The sequence below is a fragment of the Aethalodelphis obliquidens genome, unplaced genomic scaffold (genome assembly GCF_003676395.1).
Source record: "Aethalodelphis obliquidens isolate GAN/ISIS:26980383/991018 unplaced genomic scaffold, ASM367639v1 scaffold45, whole genome shotgun sequence".
Taxonomy (NCBI): domain Eukaryota; kingdom Metazoa; phylum Chordata; class Mammalia; order Artiodactyla; family Delphinidae; genus Aethalodelphis; species Aethalodelphis obliquidens.
This window is the reverse complement of record NW_020837989.1, coordinates 7,120,014-7,136,111: the sequence shown is the minus strand read 5'-3', so window position 1 is coordinate 7,136,111 and position 16,098 is coordinate 7,120,014. Positions and strand designations below refer to the sequence as shown.

Sequence of the window (16,098 nt, the reverse complement as noted above, 5' to 3'; positions counted from 1 at the left end):
AAATACGATCGTGTACATTAATATGCTTAGCATTGGTGCCTGGCCCATAGAAAAGCACTCAATAAATATTAGTCTCAAAGCCAAAGCAGAATCAAAGCCTGAGGTCGGGGTGAGGGTGGGGTAGACTGAACCCCCTGGAGAAGGCCCAGCTTGCGCCCCAGTGGAGCAGGAATCCGCTGGTCCCTGGTCAAGTCTAAGCTTGCTGGCCCAGCCGCAGGCTCTGCTGGGAAGCTGCGAGCAGGCGCTTGTCTGGGGTGGGGCCTCATGCTCTTGGCTCCCCAGACTCAGAGAGAAATCTGCATGTGGGTGAATGTGCACATTTGCAAGAAAGCACACACACACATACACACTTAGGAGGCAATTTTGAATAATTGTGTGCGCCTGCTTGGCAGAATGCATACTGTGTGAGTAAATAAACTGGTAGCTGTGGGGCTTGTGTGTACACGGGTGTGAGCAAGTGCAGGTGTGGGGTTTCGTGAATGGACCCTTTTAGGACATAGGTGTGAATCAAACTCTGTCTCCATGTAACTCCCAACCCCATTTCATGCATGGGGAAGGCAGCAGAAGGTGGTTCACAGGACAAAGCTTCCGGCTGTGTGACTTTGGGCAAGTGGCTTACCTTCTCTGATTCTTAATTTCCTGACTTCATAATACCATTTTGAGAATGAAATGAGTTAATGTACATAAATGCTGAACGTGACATGTGACACAATTTTTGAAAAATATTACGAAGTACTATTACTTTTTAGCAGCCAGCTCAGACTATTCACTGTTGAGTTTGTGGGTAATGAAAACTCTCAGATGTCTTTTCACATCTTCTCCAATCTGTTCTTGTGCAGGCTGATCTTCTGCAACTAAATGACGTAGGATTTTAATGAGACAGTGATTCATTTCTCCTTGTGTTTCACTCACTGCCCCAGCATCCCAGAATCTTAATTCTAACGTTCAGAAACTTGGTGGTTGTAACATCTATGTCTTTATCCGAGTCATTGATAAAAGTCTGAACACAACTGGCAGGAAGTGCTCTGAGATCTATCCTCATTTTCTTGGTTAGTGATCTCAAGTGCAATTCTGGAACGACTCATCTCACAATGTGGAGAGCTCCCCGTCACTGGGGGAATCCAAGCAGATTCTGTGTGGCCACTCGGGAAGGATATGCTACTCTAGCGGGATAGGTGCCCTTGGGGGAAACAAGGAGAGCTCTAAAGTCCTTTCCATCTTATACTGGTAGGTTCTTCGGCTTGTGCAGGCCTATGGGATTGCCTCTGGCTGTGGATCAGGAAAATCATTCGCGATGCCTATTCAGTGGTCAGTGTAGTAAGCTGACCTGGCTCTCAGGAGACCTAGGTCTAAAGTCACTTATTCCTGTGACTGGTCAAATCGGTCACCTAAGCCCTCTGGACCTCCTTCTTCATCTGTAAATGATGTGTGTATGTTGGGGGAAGGGGCGGGAATGGATCTGTGATTTCAGACCCCTCTATTGCTTTCAGGGGCAGAATCTCTTTTTTCCTGATGAAATTGTACTTGGAAACACAGCCTATAAACAGATAAAAGCAGAGCTGCACTACTGAAGCAGGGCTCGAGGCCTAGGACCCTGCCCCCAGGTTTGTCCCTCACTCCCTTGGGAAGCACAGGTTTGAAAAACTGGACTAAGAGCCCCTCCAGATCTGATAAGCGGGGGCTCTGCTATGCTAACGTCCTGTGTCCCGCCTACATGTTCTAAGCGGTGTGGTTGGGTGTTCTGTGATTCTAATGCTCTGTGACCTGTATCCGTAATGGTCCATGAGCAGTGGCTCAGGCATTTTAGTTCTAGGAGCCTGTGACACTGTTGGTAATTCTATCCCTTCCACGGGGAAGCAGATGTACTTGAAGAAATTCAAAGCCAAATCAAACTTCCGCTAAAGAAGCTCCTACCAAATTTGTTCAAAATGCCAGGCTTTGTTTCTTTCTTTCTTTTTTTAATTTATTTTTGGCTGCGTTGGGTCTTCATTGCAGCCCACGGGCTTTCTCTAGTTGCGGCGAGCAGGGGCTACTCTACGTTGAGGTGCACGGGCTTCTCATTGCAGTGGCTTTTCTTGTTGCGGAGCACGGGCTCTAGGCACGCAGTCTTCAGTAGTTGCAGCATGTGGGCTCAGTAGCTGTGGCACACGGGCTTAGTTGCTCCACGGCATATGGATCTTCCTGGACCAAGGATCGAACCTGTGTCCCCTGCATTGGCAGGTGGATTCTTAACCACTGTGCCACCAAGGAAGTCCCCAGGCTTTGTTTCTGACAATGAAATTCCTCCCATCACCCAGGCACAGATCAGCAATGACATTCTCCCTCATGGCCCAGCAGCTTCCCTTTTCTTAGGCATGACACAGACATTAACTAATAGCCACAGCATACTCCTAGGAAACGCATCTGTCCTTTTACTCCCATTTCTCAGGTAAGACAAACTGAGGTTTGCCTGGCACACCCAAGGCCACCCAGAAGGGGGCGGCTGTACTGATAACAGAGAGCCGGATCTCCTGAAGCTGAGTGCTCTGGATTTCCTAGACTGAGGGGAGAAGCAAAGAGGGAAGATATTTTTCAAAGTTTGGAGAGTCTTTCCTGAAAGAAGGAGTCACTGGATTCATCCCTCTGGATTGGAGAATGTCCATACTCTCCCCCCAAAATCTGAATGTGAATTTACAAAGGATTTGGGTGCCCTCAGCATTTATTTTCTGACCTCCCACCCCCATCCCCCATCTCTGTCCCAGGCATCCAGTGTTAGGGCTGGCTCCTATGGCTCTCAAGAAAGAATCCTAAGTATATTCTGTTTATGACAAAGGCTGGGAAGTGGGGGGAGGGTGGGACCAGGGAGCAGGAATTAGGAGGGGTTGTGCCTTTGAGCCAGAGTAAAACTGTAAATGAAAGAATGTTGACATTCCAGGTACCTGCTTGTTAGGAAGTCTTTAGCTACTGAAATAATTTTTCTACTTAGTCTTTGGGAGCCATGGAAAGTTTTAGAGAAGAGGCAGGACCAGAGCAGAACTATATGCTAGGAAGAGTAATCTAACATCAGATCAAAAGGGGAATTTTCACATTCAAGATTCCCACTCTAGTGTGGACTGGGCTTGAACACCAGCTCTATTGGTTTAAGCCAACTGGAATTCAGGAATTGGTAGGAGGGACTGATTTACTTCTAAGAAACTTGGATGAACACTTGAGTCCTGTGCTAGTTTGTAGGCAGCCGCTGCTGGGTTCTCGTGTAACAAAAACTATTCAAAGAACTGGGTATGAGCAGGAAAAGGACCAGAGGCTTGAGCCCTGGATGGGCCATGTGACCTTGGGAAGGCCACAGAACTTCTTCTGAGCCTCAATTTACCTGTCTGTAAAATGGAGATAATAATAGCTACTTCTACCTACTTCTCAGGGCTGGAGGAAAGACAGCTAATATGATAGGAGAAAGCATAGGGAGGAAAGACGCAGAGTAACACCTTATTAGGACCAATAATGGCTTGGTAAAAGGCAGCTGGAACCACCAGTGGACTGGGAGGCAGTCTCAGGAGAGCTGCTTGTAAAAGCAAGGCCTACCCAAGCCTGGAATTAAGGGGAAGAGAAACGACTGAAAAGGAAGTTCTCGCCTAGGGCATGGGTGAAAGGGAGCTGGGACTTGGGGTCCCCTTTTTTATCAGTATTCTGGTTATTATTGATGACAAAAATTATACTGTCTTACATCTGGATGGTAATCTATATGTTTTCAAAACACATCTGCATGCATATTCTCACTTGGTCTTTGGGGAGAAGACCCATTATTGGATAGAATTAATAGTAAGAAAGTGGTCTCTAGAGTCGGATACACCTGCTTTCAAATCCTACTCAACAGCGGTGTGACCTTGGGCAGTTATTTAACCTCTCTGGTCCCAGAAAAAGGGGAAATGAGAGTAGCAGCTATCTCATGGAACTGCTGAGAAGGCTGTAAGAGTCAATGCATTGTACATTCCCAGCACAGGAAACACTCAGTGCCAGTTAGTTATTGTATCAACCTCATCCTTATTGTGACACTTATTATCACTGTCATTTGGTAAATGAGAAACTGAAGCTCAGATCATTGGAAGGCTCTTGCCTGGGTTTACCCATCTAGTAGGTGGTGGATTCAAGTACTGACCCAGAACAGGAATCCGTATTCCAAGAAGGGAGACTCAGAGGGGGCTGGAGTGGCTGGGGCTGATTCTCTAGAGCAGCACTCCATCAGAACTTTCTACAGTGATGGAAATGTTCTATGTCTGAGCTGTCCAGTGTGGGAGCCACTAGCCCATATATTCATCTTTATACCAATGTTGTCCTTAAATATAATTTCTAATTTTTTTCATGGAGGAAGGGGCCCACAAAAGGTAAAGTGACTAGGGCCCTTGAAAGTCAGAATGTGACCCTGGGGAGATAGACATTTGAAGGAAACACAGGGCTTCCAGGCACCTGGGCTTTAAGGAAGAAAAGAGACAAAGTGGGAGATGATGAGAAAGTGTTTTGTTATTGGACTTCCTCTGCCAAAGTCATTTATTCACTCGCTCACTCAATACTTCTTTTTTGAGGGCCTAACCTGTGAGGGCATTCTAGAACAGAGAATAGGACAGGTGAGGTCCCTGCTCTTGTGGGGATTGGATTCTAGTGGCAGAGAGAGGGCGATGATAAATTAAAAAATATACTGTATCATCAGGTGATGAAAAGTGATATGAAGGAAAATCATGCAAGGCAAGTTTAGAGAGTGATGGAGGGGGCGCTGTTTTTGAAAGGGCGGTCAGGGAAATCCTACATGACAAGGTGACATTTGAGCAGAGGGAGGGCCACAAAGCCATCTTGAGAAAGAGTTCCAGGCAGAAGAAACAGGCAGTGCAAAGGCCCTGGGGCAGGAGCAAGGAGACCGCAGACAGACTAGAGGGAGCAAGGAGAGAGGGGTACCTGCAAGATCAGGGAGGTGGCCCAGGGCAATTCAGCCCAAAGAAAAGACCTGTAGTGAGGTGGGATCCCATCACAGGATTTACATGATGGTTCTGTAAGGAGCAGAAGGAGGGAGGGTCATGCTGCTGGACATAAAATCTTAGAGCCCTTCAAGACCATCCCCTGTGGCCAAGGGGTGGTGTGCAAGCTGTCCAGCTGCAATTAGTTTTGTTGGGCCTATGATACATTGTTTTGTTGTTTGACGGTTTTCTACTTAATTACTTAACATATAAACATTGGGAAGCTTCACCCAAAAATCTAGATTCCAACTTCTGTTTACCAAAGTGGAGGGCATTGTCTGTGTCCACCCATGGCATGGTTGGCTGGAGTTGAGTGGTGGCTGCCCCCTTTAGATGGGGCCTGGGCTCTCTAGTCCCCCCTCCCCAAGCTCTCCCGGATGTGGAGGCCATTTCAGCTACCGTTTATCTCCAAGGTAGTTTTCTAGTAGAAGAGACACATATCTGTACCTACACCTCTTTCCAAACTGTGAGGAAAATACAATCCAGGATGGCCTCCTGTTCACACACTGGGCCTGCTTCAGCCCTGAGGCTCCCGCCAGCTGTAGACATTTGAGTTTGGAGCCCCTGACACTCACTGAGCCCCAGAGAGAGCAAGGGATCTCTTCGTCTTGGGGTTGCCTATATGGGTCCATGAGCTTTGCATCTGGAGCTGAAAACTCCCTAAATCAGAGGGCATCCCAGGATCAGAGGGCTTGGACGGAGGGCGAATCCTGCCCCACTTCCTCCAGGGCTCTCTGTCCAGAGAGGTTTGTAAGAGCAAAACCAGCTCCAGTACAGCAGGGCATTGAACCTATTTATAATTTAGAAGCTCTGGAGACAAAGCAAGAGGAACAGAGCACATCCTCTAAGTTCTGCGTTTGTGCCTTGGGATCCATCAGGGCACAGTGTGAACTCAGCCCTATGGGTAGGCCAGGGGGAACCCTGGAATCTCTCCTCCTGGTGGGGCAGCCTCTGGCCAGGCAGGGACCAGGAGGCCTCCTGTATGGGAGGAGGCTGCCCTGAAGGCCTGGGTTTGGGGGTGGCTCTCTGCAAGCCTGGAAGGTTGTGTTCTGAAGTCAAGAGATAGACTCCCCCCGGAGGACCGGAAAGCTCCTTTCAGAGGGCAGAACAGATTGCAGAGGCCAGAATGTCCCTGCTGCATGGACTTCATCCGGCGGGGTCCTTCCTCTTCTGCGTTCCTTGAAACTCTTTGATCCAGTGAAATCCTGTGTCTTTCCAGGAACTATGAATGAGTTTTCAGATGTCTAGACATCAAGTTCCAACAGGATGACTTGGATCTCTGAGCCTCTGTTTTCCTCATCTTTAAAAGAGAGATACTAACTGAACCCACCTCAGATAGTTCTGAAGGTTCGACTAGAGAATTCATATTAAGCAGTTAACACAGTGCATGATACCTAGCAACCGCTAAATAAATATTGGCTGTTATTTAAAAACGATCGTTATCATTATGGAAACTGGACTGAAACCCAGCTGCTGCCCTGAGCCCCGTGCCCATTCATTCCCACCTTCACCTTCTGAGGCATCCCTGCGAAGTTCCCAAGCCTCCCTAGGGCACAGTTTACAAACTGCTAGGAGTCTAGTCTCCATTTTGTAAAGATCGGAAAACTATGCCCCAAGAAGGGAAGTCCCGTGACGCTATGTACTAAGTCACATCACACGTTGGTGGCGCACCTGGAACCAGAACCCGGTCTCCCCATCCTGGGTGCTTTGCACTGGCCAAGTGGCTCCCTGCAACCTGGCTCCTCTCCCAACCTGGGGCTCCTCAGGAACCCACACAGGCAGGGTCTCCTACCCAGGAGAGTGCAGGGGAAGGAGCCAGCCTTCGGGGTCAGACCTGCCCTCCCATCCTGCCTGTGCTTTTGTCTGGGGGCCTGGCTTCCTCTCTCCGAGCCTCCGTTTCCCCATTTGTGAAATGGGGCTGGCAGTGGTTACCTACTTGGAGGATTCAATGAGCTTATGCATGCAAAGCATTTAGCACTCCCTTGGTGCCGAGGGGCCTTGGTAATGTATCAGAGGGCCCGGGAGGGGATCAAGCCGGAGACCCCTGAGCAAACCCCCTCATTTCATGGGGCCTCCACTTGTCCATCTGGGAATTGGGACTAGTCCCTGCTCTGCTGCCTTCCTGGGTAACCCTCCACTGAGCTGTTGTCAAATGATGCTCTGAAGAAGGCGACATTTGGGGAATAGGAAATGTTTACAGAGGCACAGGCCCTGGTCATAGCTGATGTTTACTGAACAGTTACTATGCGCCAGGCCCTGTGGTATGTGCTTGGCAGGCATTATCACTTTTAAGCTGGTTTACAGCAACGCTGTAATTATCCTCATTTTGCAGAAGGGATAAATGAGACTCAGAGAGGTTACCTAAGCTCCAAGTTCACACAGCTAGTTTGCGGCCAAAGCAGGATTAAAACTCAGATAACCTGGGTGTCTAACAGTTCCCTGGCCTGCCCCACGCCGGTGCCCACAGCGTGGAAAGAGCTCTTGGGAGGGGGAGAGTTTTATGATCCTTCCCCCACACCAGGGATCATATAACCGTATGTCCTCTCCCACCAGCAAACACAGATTCTCAGCAAAGCCTTCATCCCCAGTTCCATCATTCTCCCTCTGGCTGAACCCAGCCCAGCAGTGCTGTCTGTCTCTCCAAGTCCAATCCTCTCTGAGCAGAACAGCTTAGGACAAAGCTGGCAAGTAGGCAGGCCTTGCTTGACAGGTGAGGAGCTGGTTCTAGCAGTGGGGCAAGACAGGCAGCTCCCTCCGCTGTTGGCGGTCCTGCTGTGGAGCTGGCTGAACCTGAACTGTAGGGCCAGAGGCAAGAGAGGGGTTAGGGATGATTTGGGAGCATCAAGGTGCATACTAATGAGATGCAAATGAACCTCTGCGGGGACTCCAGCTCAAGCCCAGAGTCCCACATTCAAGCCCCCTGGGCTGTGTCCACACCGGTTCCTCTTACCCATGGTAACTCTGTGCTCCACCCAGCCACTGGCAGACACGGAACTCAACAGAACTGCTGGGCCTGCTGTGTTCTCATCAGACAGGGCTGGCCATTGAATTGAACCAGGGGCTACATTTTGGGAATTCCCGAAGCGGGTGGGTGTAGGGGTTACAAATACATAGTCCAAGCCCCACCCCAAATCTACTGAATCAAAATCCTTAGGGGTGGGGCTCAGGAATAGATGTTTAACAAGCTCCCGAGGTGATTTCCGCAACTGGTGTTTGGGATCCTCTGAAGGTGGTAATCGCTTTCTTTAGGATTCTGTGTTCTACTATGCCTTGTTGCAAAGTTGATATTGCATATGTGGCCTTCTCGTGGCCCTGGTGGAGAGAGGCGGGTGGGGAAGTTAGGAAAAGACTGAAATCTCCATGACTCTTTTAGGCTAGACGAGTGCTTCTCAAATGTCAGTGTGTTAAAAATCACAGCCACATTCTTAAGAAGTTTGATTTCATAGGGCTGTGGTAGAACTCGGAGGGCATGTTTTCCCCTGTAGATGGGGAACACTGGCTCCCGGGCAAAGCAGCCACAAGGTCATCTCTAAAGTCAAACAGAAGAGCAGACAGGAGAGGGAAACAACAGATCTGATTCCTGCCTGGAAGTCTCTGAGTCTGCAAATGTCTCCACTCATTAGCATCTCAAACCCCAGAGACAACTGTTTACCTTCTTGCGGACAGGTCTGTCCCAGATAGAGACACAATGTTGTGAACATTGTTCACAATGTTCCCCTTGCAATGAATAGAACTGAACTGAAAATCAGAGGGTTCCAGCCACTCACACATACCTCAAGGGCCCAATAATTCCACTCTTAGGCATTTACACAGCGGAAGTGTGTACGTATGTTCATGAAAGATTCACACGAGAATGTTCAGAGCAGCACTGTTTATAATAGCCCTCTGTTGGAAATAGCCTGAATGTCCATCAAGAGCAGATGGCTAAGTAAATTGTGGCTTGGTCATATAGTGGAATACTATACATCAAAGAAAATGAAAGTATTGCTCTAGGCAACAACAGAGATGAATCCCCCTCACATAATGTGGGGTGGAAACAGCTATATACAAAAGAGTATATACTGTGCTATTCCAACGATATAAAACTTTAAAACAGGCAAAACTCATGTATGGATTACATTAGGATAAAGTTACCCTTGGGCAGGGGAAGAGGGGTGGTTAGTAACTGGAAGGGGCACAAAGAAGGTTTCTGGAATGGTGGTAAAGTTCTGTTTCTTTATCTGGGAGCTGGTCAGTTTCTGGAAAGTTCATTGAGCCTGCACACTTAGGATTTGTGCATTTTTCTGTATGCATATTATACTTAATTTAAAAGTTTTCTAAAAATACTAGTAAAGGACTTCAAAGAAGACTTTTAATAAAAGGAAAAGGATTAAAATAATAAAAGGGAACTCCAGGTGACTTCTGACTGTGGCAAATTGCATGGGATTTCATGGCTATGGGATCATGGACTCTTCCTGTCCCAGGAACCAGAAAGGAGACAATTCTCAGAACCCAAGAGCTCGGGCGCCATGCCAGGTCCTACCAGGGCTGTGGAAAACCGATGCCTCAGCAGTTCCTGTCCCCCCCCCCCCCATGGCCCGCCCTCCCCACAACCGCAAGGACAATGGCAGCCCATTTTGCACTGGATTCCCAGGTTCAGCTGAGTTCACATTCATTGGGGCTTGCTTCATGCAGCATTTTTCCGTCCTCAGAGCAGTTTTCTGGCCCATTTTCCTTTTTGATCCCCTCAAAGACCCTAAATGTAGAGCAAGAAGTATTTCCACTTTATAGATGGGAAAGTTGAGGTCCCAAGATGGGGGTCAAAAGGCTTGTCCAAAGCTAGCAAGGGCTAGCAAGCGGCTCAGCCAGGACTCAAACACAAGGCTTCAGATACCAAATCCAACACTCCCTTGGCTACACCGCAGATGGTCTCTTCCCAGTAATAGCAATGCTGATTATAGCACCTATCAATTAGTGAGCACTTTCCCTGGGGATGTCTCAGAGCCTTCAATAACCCAAGGAGGTAGGTACTATCATATCATTTCCATTTTAACAAATGAAAAAACTGAAAAGTCGGAAAGTCCAAGTGCCTTGTCCAAGGTCAATGCCTAGTAAGTGTGGAGCATGGATTGGAAGAAATAGTCAGATCTGAGTTGAGTCGAAGCTCTGAACCACTAGTCCAGTGGTTCCCAAACCCAGTCGGACCTCACCTGGAGTTTCCTTAGAGCTTGTAAAAATACACATTCCCTGGCTCCACCGCCGGACCACACATTCCAATGATGTAGACTCAGGATGGGGCTGAGAAAGCTGTATTTTTAAAAACAGCCCTAGGCATTTGGGATGCTCAGCTCTAAACTAGGCTGCCACTGAAATAAGACAGTAAAAGCAAGATAATTTAAAGGTAAAGCTTAACTCAGCAACTTCCAGATTAACACACTGAATCTCTCTAATAATTAGAGTCTTCCTAACAATGGTACACAACCCCTCCAGAAGATATTTGAGAACAGCCCGACTGGCTGGATAATAGCTATGCTTAGGGTGGGGGGCAGTGACTGACAAGGGGCACCTGGAGGTTGTGTGAAGGGCACTGGTGCTGGTGATGTCTGCTTTTTGCTCTGGTTCCTGGTTTGCCACCGTTTGCATTCACTTTGTAAAAATTCATCAAGCTATAACTTATAGTTGATACACCCTCTTTTTGAGTGTTTACAAAAAGGAAAAAAAAAAGTCAGGCCAACCATCTGTCAGAGACACCGTGTAAAGAGCAATCTTTACACAGAGTAGAGATTTATACAAGAAATCCAGTAGAGTTCTTCTAATTACATGCTTCCAAGAGCTTGAGATTCTAGGATTCGAATCTTCCAAGATGCTGTGATTCTCTGAGTCAATTCCCAAGCCTTCAGGAAGCCCCCAAACCTGTAATAGTAGCTAACATTTAGTGAGCTCTTGGCATGTGCTGACTGCTGTGCTAAGAGCTTAAGAGCTTCGTGTGGATCCATTCACAGCAGCTCTGTGAGGTATTGATAGATAACATTATCCAGCCCACAGCCCTCAGAGAGGTGAAATGATGTGCCCAAGCTCACAGAGCTGGAAAGCGGCAAAGCCAGGACCAGATCTCCAGCACCCTGGCTCCAGAGCCATCCTGGTGTCAAGGTCTGCCGCTTCCCAAGGCTAAGCGTCTAAGCATCTCAGTGATGCGTTTTGTGCCGTCTAGCCTTGCATTTGCTGGGAGGACCCAGAGGGAAGGGGATGCTGCAGGGACAGACAGCAGCTCTGACCTGGGACACGTGAGCACATGTGGGCCAACAGGCACATACATGTTGACGTTACCCCACAGCTGGCACGTACAATCCTGCTCAGCTGGCACCGAGGCCAACTGCTGTGGGTACTGGAGCTGAACGGGAACTTGGAACTGGAGAGTTCTCTGTTGTGGGCTCCCTGCCCTCAGCCAGAAGATGGACAGCTGCCATTCACCTGCCATTCCAGGTCACCTTGCAGTGACCCACAAGTCTCAGGAATGGAGAAAGGAGGGCAGGGAAGGCATTTGTCTCTTCTGCAGACTCCTAACTGGAAAACGCTTACGGCATCACCTCGTTCAGGAGGTAGTTTGTCAATCAGTGGGTAGTGGTGGACAGTCGGGCACTGTGATTGGCCAAGGGGGAGCCAACAAGATATCATCACCTTCTGCTCTCACCCCTCCTTAAATTCTGGCTCCACCAAGACACTCTTTGAATTAAACTTCTTTAACGTGGTCCTCCAGTATTTACAAAACAAAAGCCATGCGCCTATGATGATTCCCTGAAATCCTACCGTTTTAAAGACGTATATTGAAATATTTTCAGATGCAATTATGTATATGAGATTTGTTTCAAAATAATCTGATCAGGGAAGAGTTGGTGGAGGTATAGGGGAAACGTAATTATTGAAGCTGAGTGATTTTTTTTTAATACTCTTCTGCTTCCTTTTGGTATTTCTGTAATTTCTCATTAGTAAAAAATTCTACATAAATTATATACATATATATTTTTTAAAAGTCATACTCCTTGGCCTGGCACACATGGCCTTCAGTGACCTGACCCCATCCTGCCTTTCAGAGCACGTCTCCAAATGTTCCCCACCCAGCTGATAGTTTTCTGCACACACATGCCATTTTCTTTTAACTGCTATGCTTTTGCATATGCTACTTTTGCTTCCTGAATTGCCTTTCCCACTTTCCTTTCTTTTTTTAAGCGTCATTCAGTCTTCAAAACTGATGTTCAGTCTCAGACTCTCCTAGAAGCCTTCCTCCACCAGCTTCATAACTGGGCTATCTATGTCTGGCTCCTCGGGCCCCACTGCTGGCCCCAGTTTGCCTTCATTTTACCACCTACCTCGAGGTATTAAACCACCCACTTAGCTGCCTCTACCAGCTGTGAGTTTCTGGGGGCCTGACACATTGTAAGTGCTAAGTGTCTATTGAACTAAGATCTGTTGAGAAAACAGAAGCTGTGCGACTGAAAGGAAGTGGCGTAGCTTTTCTGAGTCTCTATTCACGTCCACACTGAAAACAACAAGAACAGCAACAAAAAGAAGTGATAGAGGATCATGATTGCGGGCCCGCAGGGCGGTTGTGCAGAGTAGAAGAGAAGGTATATGTGACACAGTCTAACCTGGTGACAGGCACATCGAGGGGCTTAGTACATCAGAGGTCTTTTTTCAACCTTTAAATCCCATGTTCAGGGCGGCGCATTGACCCAGGACATCATTGCAAACTGGCTACTGACTTTAGGCAAATAATTCCAAATCTATGATTCCATCTGTAAAATGGAACCAGTAATTCTTGAAGGGAGACTTCAGGGAACTCCTGAGCACCTTGCACTTGTACAGTTGCAGATTCTTGCTGACTCTCTGGCAATAGTGAGGGAATGGTGTGCAGGGGTGTGTGTGTGTGTGTGTGTGTGTGTGTGTGTGTGTGTGTTGGTAGGTGTTGGGGGAGGGGTCTGATTGATGAGGTCTGTGTCCCCTGTCCCCTGAAAGGCATCTTACAGTTTAGGGATCAATATTGTTGTTGATCCCAAATTGCCTCCAGGGGGTATGGGGGCCATTCACTGGCCTCTGAGGCTGACCACCCACACAGGGAGCAGGACCCTGTCCTGAGCTGGGCGAGGCAAAGAGAGGAAAAGGAAGGTGAAAAGATCTGCCTTGTGGCCCTGCTTTCCCCACTCACTTGCTGTGTGACCGCAGCCAACTTATCAGCCTTCTCTAAGTAGGCCTCCGTGTCTCTCCCTGTCGGATTCAATGATCTCTAGCAACCCTTCCACTCTTATCTATGATGGGGTTGGACTAATGCTTAGTTCCTCTGAGCGACAGTTCTCATCTGTGAATTAGAAGTGAAGCTTCATTCATTCTCTCAACATATATGCAGTGAGTTTCTTTAACGTGCCAGGTGCTGTACTAGACACGGGTTCCGGAGCAGAGAGCAGCACTTAGTAGGAGAGACCATATCAAACAAAATATACGCAAATAACTAATAATTACAATTGTGATCTGTCTTAGGAAGGAACACTTCAGGGTGCCGTGAGATGATCTCCACCCCAGGGGAAGTGGAGAGGAGGCAAATAATTGATGACTGTGACCAGCATAAACAAGGCCCTGGCACTACATGCATTATCTCATTTAATTTTCACATCAATCTCTGAGAAAGGAACTATCATTCACCCCATTTTTTCAAATGAGGAGACTGAGGTTTAAAGGAATTGAGGCCCAGGTTATACAACCGATAATATGCAGGATTTGGACCCACACTCTTCATTTTAAACCTGTCTGGAAACCCCTATTGTAAATGTAAGCATTTAGTTCCATTAGTCATAGAAACAGTAACACTGAGCTTCTGAGTTAGCTCAGCTTGTGCTGGGGACCCAGGAAGCACGGGAAGCTTTCAGGGGCTCAGCGCACACATTACCGAAGGAACCCAAAAGGCAGGGCGCATCCGGCAGGTACAGCAAGTTCCCCACCTATGCCACCCCATCGTCCCTAGCACACACTGGTTTCCACTAAGGCTGCCCCACGTTCTCGCGTACTTGGTGAGAACAAGAAGGAAAACCGCCAGGCCGAGGTGAGTTCATTGATACCCAGGGAAGAGTGTGCAGGCAGCAGAGGGTGGTGGCCCAGCTCACAGAGGCCTGGGGCAGGGGGGCCTGGCAGCCCCTCCCAGTGGAAAGCACAGGCACAGCTGACATGTAGGGGCTGAAGAGTGTCAGTGTCTTTCTGGTCTGGTTCTCTGAGTCCTTAAGGAGGCCACTAAGGGTCATGGAAACAGGGGAGTTCTAGGGAAACCTTGACTCCCTCCAGTTCCTCCCCACTTTACAGATGAGGAAACTGAGACCCAGGGAGCTTGTGGCTGACGGGGCCTCACTGTTTCGCTCCATCACCCTGGCCAACTCATGGACTCAGCCCCTTCCTGCCAGAAGTGTAACCTGTGCTCCGTGGAGAGCCCTGGGGCGAACCTGATCTTGCCTCTTCCTGCACCAGGGTGTTGAGTTCCACAGCTTCCTCACCTGCAAAATGCAATCATTCCTGCTCTGCCTACCCAGCAGCCTTGTTGGGGTCAATCGATTAAGAATGGATCTTACAGGGAACTGTATTCGGTGCTCTGTAATGACCTATATGGGAATGAAGTCTAGAAGAGAGTGGATATATGTATATGTATGGCTGATTCACTTTGCTGTACAGCAGAAACTAACACAACATTGTAAATCAACTATACTCCAATAAAAAATTAATTAAAAAAAAAGAACAGATCTTAACAATAATCCAACCACCATTATTGAAAATGTAGGGAAATAGGTAGGCCCAGAGCAGTATGAAACTCTTTCAGGCCACGCCGCCTTTGAGTTACAGGGACATGAATAATGAAATTCTCTTTTCCCGCTGCCTGCTTTGAAAACCCAACATTTTCAAATAACCGTGTATACTCAGCCCCATCCCCAAACACAGGAAGCATCCAGTGGGTATCAGCTGTAATAAAAACTGTTAGTTGGTTCTGCATGGAGGGCACTGCTCACCTGCCCGGGCTCAGCACCCCCACCTTAAAAGGAGCTGAAGGATTGGAAATGCTGCGTTCTGAGCCTGCTTCTCTACCTCCCTGCTCTCCTGAGCCCAGGCCTTGCCCCTGAGTGCTGTGCGCCTGGGGACAGAGGCAGCCTTTCTGAGCCCTTAGCCAACCTCAGCATGGCCTGCTGCTTCCCACACTGGGGCCAATAGCACCCACGCCCCCCACCCCAAGTGGAGGGCTGAACTCTGGCCTGGTGGCTCTGTTCAGCGTTCCACTCCAGCTCTCCTTCCCCCACAGATAGGCGTCAGATTCCTGCTTCCCCCAAGAGCTGCACCCATTCCCCACACCCACCGCAGTGCTGCCCTTGGCCTCTGAGACTCGCTGCCTTTCGCAGCCCTTGGAGACAGTGAGCACCCCCATCCGACAGCCAGGAAAGCTGAGGTTCTAATCCGGGTGCCTCTAAAGAGTCGCACGAGAGTCACCCTCCCACCCTCCCTCCCCCTCACCAGGTGGCTTTGTCTGTTTTAGGGACCCCGTGCCTCCTGGACACACAGGAGAACTCAGCACCTCTTGGTTCCCTGGCCCCAGCCCTTCCTCCTAAAATCAAGGAGGAAATTGTCTCCACATCCCCTTGAAGGCTCAGCCCCAGAGAGCCCGAGCAGGGGATTTCATTCTTCCAAGAAAAGGAGCCCAACTTTCCATACATGCAAATGTGACCTGGCTTCTCCCGAAGATCAAAGCCCTAGCCTTGTCCATTCCTGGGCCCCAATCCCCAGCCCCCAGGCTCGGGCTGGCTTCATTCAGTGTACCTAGGTGACCAGGACCCAGGTGTCCTTGTCCTACCCCTGCCGTGCCTGCCCCAGCCATCTCCTGGTTCTGTCGCCACCTTCCAGTAGCCCCCGCTCAGGGGCCAGAATGGATGAACTTTGCAACTCCCACCCCCTAACTTCCCATCCTCCAGCAGTTCTTACCTGTGCCCTTCAGGTGGGGGAGGGTGCCCCGGGGTGGGCTGCTGGTCTGGAGCCCCTTTCACAAGCCCCAGGCTGACAAGCTCCGGAGGGAGGTGCAGAGTCTCAGAGCAGGAAGGCGCACACTGAAGAGGCTGCT

The 16,098-nt window shown here is 48.8% G+C and overlaps 1 protein-coding gene across 3 annotated transcripts in view; it reads right to left on the bottom strand.

Annotated features, from left to right (window-relative positions):
* FAT2 (FAT atypical cadherin 2) overlaps window positions 1–16,098 on the bottom strand; it is an 86,371-nt gene extending 70,273 nt beyond the window's left edge. The window contains exon 1 of one of the 3 annotated variants that reach the window (XM_027081493.1): window positions 15,963–16,098. The gene's annotated coding sequence lies outside the window, so the exon portion shown is untranslated. The remainder of the gene's footprint in view (window positions 1–15,962) is intronic. The other 2 variants (XM_027081492.1, XM_027081491.1) reach the window with 2 other exon arrangements.